Raw genomic sequence first — 7500 nt, forward strand, 5'->3', positions numbered from 1 at the left:
TTCAACCAGATGGCACCACTGCTATCGCATCTATTTCTAAAGCTGAAATCTTTGCTCAAACCTTTGCTAAAAATTCTACATTGGACGATTCTGGGCTTGTTCCTCCCTCTCCTCCACCCTCTGACAACTTCATGCCACCTATTAAAATTCTTCGCAATGATGTTTTCCATGCCCTCGCTGGCCTAAACCCTCGGAAGGCTTATGGACCGGATGGGGTCCCTCCTATTGTTCTCCGAAACAATGCCTCCATGCTTGCACCTTGCCTATTCAAATTCTTTCAGCTCTGTCTGTCAACACTACCTTTCCTTCTTGCTGGAAGTTTACTTACATTCAACCTGTTCCTAAAAAGGGTGACCGTTCTAATCCCTCAAACTACCATCCTATTGCTTTAATTTCCTGCCTATCTAAAGTTTTTGAATCTATCTTCAACAGGAAGATTCTTAAACATCTATCACTCCACAACCTTCTATCTGATCGCCAGTATGGGTTCCGTCAAGGCCGCTCTACTGGTGATCTTCTGGCTTTCCTTACTGAGTCTTGGTCATCCTCTTTTAGAGATTTTGGTGAAACTTTTGCTGTTGCCTTGGACATAATTATCAAAAGCTTTTGATAGAGTCTGGCACAAAGCTTTGATTTCCAAACTACCCTCCTACGGTTTCTATCCTTCTCTCTGTTTACTTCATCTCAAGTTTCCTTTTTGACCGTTCTATTGCTGCTGTGGTAGACGGTCACTGTTCTTCTCCTAAATCAATTAACAGTGGTGTTCCTCAGGGTTCTGTCCTGTCACCCACTCTCTTCTTATTATTCATTAATGATCTTCTAAACCAAACTTCTTGTCCTATCCACTCCTACGCTGAAGATACCACCCTGCACTTTTCCACGTCTTTTCATAGACGTCCAACCCTTCAGGAGGTAAACATATCACGCAGGGAAGCCACAGAACGCCTGACTTCTGATCTTTCTAAAATTTCTCATTGGGGCAGAACAAACTTGATATTGTTCAATGCCTCAAAAAATCAATTCCTCCATCTATCAACTCGACACAACCTTCCAGACAACTATCCCCTCTTCTTCAATGACACTCAACTGTCCCCCTCTTCTACATTGAACATCCTCGGTCTGTCCTTTACTTATAATCTGAACTGGAAACTTCACATCTCATCTCTAGCTAAAACAGCTTTTATGAAGTTAGGTGTTCTGAGACGTCTCCGCCAGTTTTTCTCACCCCCCCAGCTGCTAACTCTGTACAAGGGCCTTATCCGTCCATGTATGGAGTATGCTTCACATGTCTGAGGGGGGTTCCACTCATACTGCTTTTCTAGACAGGGTGGAATCAAAAGCTTTTCGTCTCATCAACTCCTCTCCTCTAACTGACTGTCTTCAGCTTCTCTCTCACCGCCGCAATGTTGCATATCTAGCTGTCTTCTACCGCTATTTTCATGCTAACTGCTCTTCTGATCTTGCTAACTGCATGCCTCCCCTCCTTCCGTGGCCTCGCTGCACAAGACTTTCTTCTTTCTCTCACCTCTATTCTGTCCACTTCTCTAACGCAAGAGTTAACTAGTATTCTCAATCATTCATCCCTTTCTCTGGTAAACTCTGGAACTCCCTGCCTGCTTCCGTATTTCCACCTTCCTATGACTTGAATTCCTTCAAGAGGGAGGTTTCAAGACACTTATTCATCATTTTTTGACCACTGCTTTGACCCCTGTATGGGACTGGCATTTCAGTGGGCATTTTTTTTATTACATTTTTGTTGCCCTTGGCCAGTGTCCTTCCTACATAAAAAAAAAAAAAAAAATAGTAGTAGTAGTAGCAGTAGTAGTAGTAGTAGTAGTAGTAGTAGTAATGCTATTTTTCATATATTTAGTAATTTTTTTTTTTCATATTATTATTTATATTTATATTTTTTGTTTTGTTTTGACATTCATACGAATGCTATAAAGGTGAAGCATAGAAATTTATTTGATTGATTAATTAATTTATATATCTATTTATTTTGATTTTTTAAATTAATTAATTTATTTATTTTTATTATTATTATTTTTTTTTTTTATGTCTCTATGATAAGCAAAGCATTATAGAATTTATGAAAGCACATATCCTCTAGAGTCTTGCCCTACAAAAGATTCTGTAAAGTAAAAAATAAAGGGAATAAGTGTCAGTGACGTTTGATGAATAGAGGAAGGCGTGGCAGAAATTACCATAAAACGTATATAAATGAAAATTTATCTTCCTCGTATTTTCCAACTTGCGTTTGCTTCTTGAAAATTTAACTGGGTGGGTCATATAGCAGACATATTGTTCTTTCCTCCATTGTAGTTTGTTTCCAGCAAGCCCCCTAAATAAAGTTTCTGTTTTTTTTTTTTTTTTTTTTTTTTTAAAGAAATGAGGAATTACATTCTAACGCTGATCACTGAGCGGAGCGTAGACGAGCTGCTATCCTCAAGGACGTTACCTCTCTCTCTCTCTCTCTCTCTCTCTAAATAAGACTTTAAATAAAAAGAATATATATATATATATATATATATATATATATATATATATATATATATATATATATATATATATATATATATATATATATATATATATATATATATATATATATATATATATTAAAAGACAATGAATATCCTCTGGGGAAGGGGTGACAATCCTTATTTAACCCTTAATTTCAGTTGAATTTTGACAAGTCTACGTTAAAATGTTTCCATTTTTCTGCAGTGATAAAGAAACGTAGAGGGGTAGCTAATATATTTAATTGTTAATTGTATCTTTTTTTCTTTCTTTTTTTCATTTATTCTTTTATTAATTTTTCTTTTCATTGCTTAATTATGCATTATGCCGACACTGCAGGTTACAATTGCAGATATTGCAAGTATTTTTGACACAATACAAGTACATCCAGCTAAACTATTGCTACAGTATAGAGAGAGTATTTCGATTACATACCTTATTCTTCATCTTCTTTTCTTCTTTTTTTTTTTAATAAATATAATAATAAATAAATAAGTAAATAGGTATTGTCAAATGAAATCGTCGAGATTACGCAGGGGTTTCGGGCAATACTTGGATGGGTGACTACACAAGCCTCATCTGTCTGAAAAAAAATAAATAAATAAAAAAAATAAGAATAAGAATAGGGAGAATGAACGAAAATTTTAAGTAATAAAGATAACAGTAAGAATTATTATAACAAGAATAAGAAAAATTACAATAAAGGAATATAAAAAAAAAGAAAGAAAGCATCCCATGTCTTTCTTCCTAATTGTCATAGAAGGGTGAATTCTTTTGTATATTTTCCAACATTTCCAATACAACGATATGAATGGGGGAAGAAAGAATAAGAATAATAGAAAGAAGGCCTCCCAACACCTAGTTCTCCGGTCTTGGCCAATTAGCTAACGGCGGGATCAGCGCAGTTAAGCAGGGGGTCCGGGAAGAACTTGGATGGGTGACCACAAAAGCCTCATCTCTCTGAGAATAGAAAAAAATAGCAATAAGAATGAGGAGAATGAACGAAAAACGAAAATAATAAAATAACAATAACAACTATAATAAAAAAAAGAAGATTAAGAATAAAAAGAACAAAAATAAGGGAAAAAAGTAATAATATATCTCTCTTGCTAATTGTCGTAGAATTATGAATGAAGGGTTAATTTTAGTGCATATTTTCCAACATTTTCAGCACAACAATGCAACAACAATACAGGAAAGAATAAGAATAAGAGAAATAAGCCCTCCCAACACCTTGTTCTCCGCTCTTGACCAATCAGCTGACGGCGGGATCAGCAAGGTTAAGCAGGGGGTCCGGGCAGAACTTGGATGGGTGACCGCACAAGCCTCATCTCTCTAAAAGTAGGATAAATAAGAATAAGATAAGGAAGAATAATAAAAAAAAATGAAAATAATAAAGATAACAATATTAATTATGACAAGAATAAGAAAAAAATAGAATAAAAAGAATGAAAAAAATAAGAATATCACAACTTTCTTGCTAATTGTCTTAGAATTTTAAATGACATGTCAGTTCTGCTGTATATTTTCCAAGATTTGTTATGAATGAGGGAAGAAAGAATAAGAATAAGAATAAGAATAAGAACAAAATGAATTAGACTAACAATAATGATCACATCTTTCATGCGGTGACTGCGTGGGCGATGAGCCTCACTGGACGTTTCTGACCAATCACAAGGCAGGGTTGGAGTCGTCGGGCCCACCCGATTCATATATAAAGGGATTTTGTGGGAAGCGCGGGCAGACTCAGCTGAGTGTTCGTTGTGAGTTGTTGTTACCACAACTATGGCACGTACCAAGCAAACGGCTCGCAAGTCCACTGGTGGCAAGGCGCCCCGCAAGCAGCTTGCTACAAAGGCAGCTCGCAAGTCTGCTCCAGCCACTGGAGGTGTCAAGAAACCCCACCGTTACAGGCCTGGAACCGTTGCTCTCCGTGAGATCCGCCGTTATCAGAAGAGCACTGAGCTGCTTATCAGGAAACTGCCTTTCCAGCGCCTGGTGCGTGAAATTGCTCAGGATTTCAAGACTGACCTCCGCTTCCAGTCCTCTGCTGTCATGGCTCTCCAGGAAGCTTCCGAGGCTTACCTCGTGGGTCTGTTTGAGGATACCAACCTGTGCGCCATCCATGCCAAGCGCGTGACTATCATGCCAAAGGACATCCAACTGGCTCGTCGCATCCGTGGCGAGCGTGCCTAAGAAGTCATCCACGAATGATCTTCATAACAGCAATATCTAGGCCCTTTTTAGGGCCAAACATCTCTTTCATTAAAGAATTTTCATAGACAATCTGTTTGGTTTTGTGGAAGAAAATATTTATTTTCCATCTTTCAGTATCAGGTATCGACTTTCAACTCAATATCCTTCCCCCCTTTTTTTTTTTTTATATTATTATTATTATTCCCTCTTCCATGGCCATATCTCTTTCACTTGGGAGAATTTTTATCTTTCTTTATCTCTATTTTTTTTTTATCTTTTCTTTATCTCCACAGAATAATAATCACGATAATAATAAGCATAATAATAATAATAATAATAATAATAATAATAATAATAATAATAATAATAATAATGATACAATAATTATTATAATAATAATCATAATAAAAACAACAATATTAATATTATTAATAATGATAATAATAATAATAATAATAATAATAATAATAATAATAATAATAATAAAAATAATAATAATAATAATATTAATAATAATAACAATAATTATAATAATAATGCATTTGTCTATATCGTATCTTTTTTCCTTTTCAAGTGTGGCTCCAATGGAGCCGGGTATTATTTTATACTGGCAGCAGTATACTGGCCGCCTGTTTACTTTGAGGAGGTATACTTGGTAACAGCCTTGGTGCCTTCAGAAACAGCGTGTTTTGCCAGTTCACCAGGCAGAAGAAGACGGACAGCGGTCTGGATTTCCCGGCTGGTGATGGTGGAGCGCTTGTTATAGTGTGCCAGGCGGGATGCCTCGGCAGCGATGCGCTCGAAAATGTCATTCACGAACGAGTTCATGATTGACATGGCCTTGGAGGACACGCCAGTGTCTGGGTGGACTTGCTTGAGCACCTTGTAGATGTAGATGGAGTAGCTCTCCTTCCTCCTGCGCTTCTTCTTCTTGTCGCCCTTGGCAATGGCCTTCTGTGCCTTGCCAGCTTTCTTGGCAGCCTTTCCTGATGCTTTGGGAGGCATAGTGTCGCCGTACTGCTGTGAGAACGAGATTTCAAAGATTTCAAAGATTTATTTAGAAAAGATGGGTTACAAAAAGAGTGGGGGGAGGTGCGCCTGCCTGGCACACGGTAAGAGAAAGAGAGGAAAAATAGAAATACAGTAGAAGATTAAAAGATGCCGGGCGGACCGGCCTGCAGCTGTTAAGATGGTGATTGTCACAGGGCAGTACATGAGAGGTGAACGGGTGGAAACCGGAGTTCCCGGAGGAAAACCACCCATACTGCTGTGAAATAGAGGAGAGTGAGGAGGGTTACAATATAGGTACAAATACATACATATATACATATACACATATGCATATATATACATATACATACATATATACACATATACATACACACATACACACACATACATATACACATAAGAAAGGTTATCCATAGGCAGTACAATTAGTTAAGGGTGGAAACCGTAGTATTTATGTTGTCACATATGGTGGAGAGTGACATATCGCACAAAATCTAGAAGATCTTGCGGCGAGTCTCGTCTTGATAGGTGGTGTCCCGTCGTCCCCTCAAGTGTGTGGGCCCTGGCTCAGCCCCGCTGCCGGGAGCTTCGCACGCTTACCCCGGAGGACGAGTACCCCTTGCTGGGATGAAGGCAGTTATCCCAACAACTCAGGGCGCAGTGGGGAGGGGGGAGGGCACACAGAAGGAACCGCCACTGGTCTGCCGTCGGTGTCACCCGGTGGGGTGACATCAGGCCTGGCAGATCCCGGAAGTGGCTTGGCTCGGTTGAGTCGCTGCTTCGTCACTCGGTGGGAACTACTATCAGCAGTGGAAGGGAGAGGCGCTCGCTCTCTCATCAGTCATCGGCAGCAGCAGGAGGAGAGGGGTAGACATAGTGGCGGCAGATGAACGTGCTGTGGGGAAGGGACACTGAGAGTATCAATGGTACGGATAGAGAAAGGGAGTTCAGAAGGATCAGGGCAGATGGGAATATGGGAGGGGGGTAGGAGGCGGGTGTACAGGAAAGCAGGGACGATGGTAGGGGAGGGGACACAGGAAAGGAACAGAGGAGCTGAAGGTTGGGAGGAGATGGAGATAGGGAATGAAGGCAATAAGCAATAGTGCATAAGGAGATTCACAAAACGGAAAGGAGAGCACACATTCACCTGTATCGGGGCTCTGGTGGCGGGTTTTCGAGCCTGAGGAGGCTCCTGGGAAACCAGGCGTGCTGACGGCGAGGGGCTTCCTCGTGCAGAAGTTGTAGCACCCGGTACTGGTCCCACCCCTCGTCGTCCATCCGCTGCCACACCTTGGCTGCCATCTCGTGGAGGCGGACGTTGAGGGCTGGGAGGGACGCGGCCTCGTGAAGCTCGGCCGAGCTGGTGAAATCATCCCATCTGGTGCCGAGAGCGAACCGTAGAGCGCTGTTCTGGACCCTCTGCAATCTGCTAATGGCTGTTGTGGAGAGAGCGTGCAAGGGAACAGGGGGATATGTAAGGATAGGTAAGATTAAGGCTTTGATAAGGTGGAGCTTCAGACCAGTGGCCAAGTCCCGGAACCGGTACAGCCTTGCGAGGGCTTCCTTCGCTCGCGTCACGCGCTGGGACACGTGCGCGGTGTACCCCTTTGAGCTGACGGCCAGGCCCAAGAGAGAGCCCCTGGGCCTGAAGCCGACGTCATCCCCGTCCACCAGCAGTGGGGCGGGGGTTTTGGTGGCAATGGGTACAACGGTGAACTTGGCCATGTTGGTCTTGATCCTCCACTCCTCCTCAAAGGAGTTGATGCGGGCGAT

Source organism: Scylla paramamosain, unplaced genomic scaffold (assembly GCF_035594125.1).
Source record: "Scylla paramamosain isolate STU-SP2022 unplaced genomic scaffold, ASM3559412v1 Contig114, whole genome shotgun sequence".
Taxonomy (NCBI): Eukaryota; Metazoa; Arthropoda; class Malacostraca; order Decapoda; family Portunidae; genus Scylla; species Scylla paramamosain.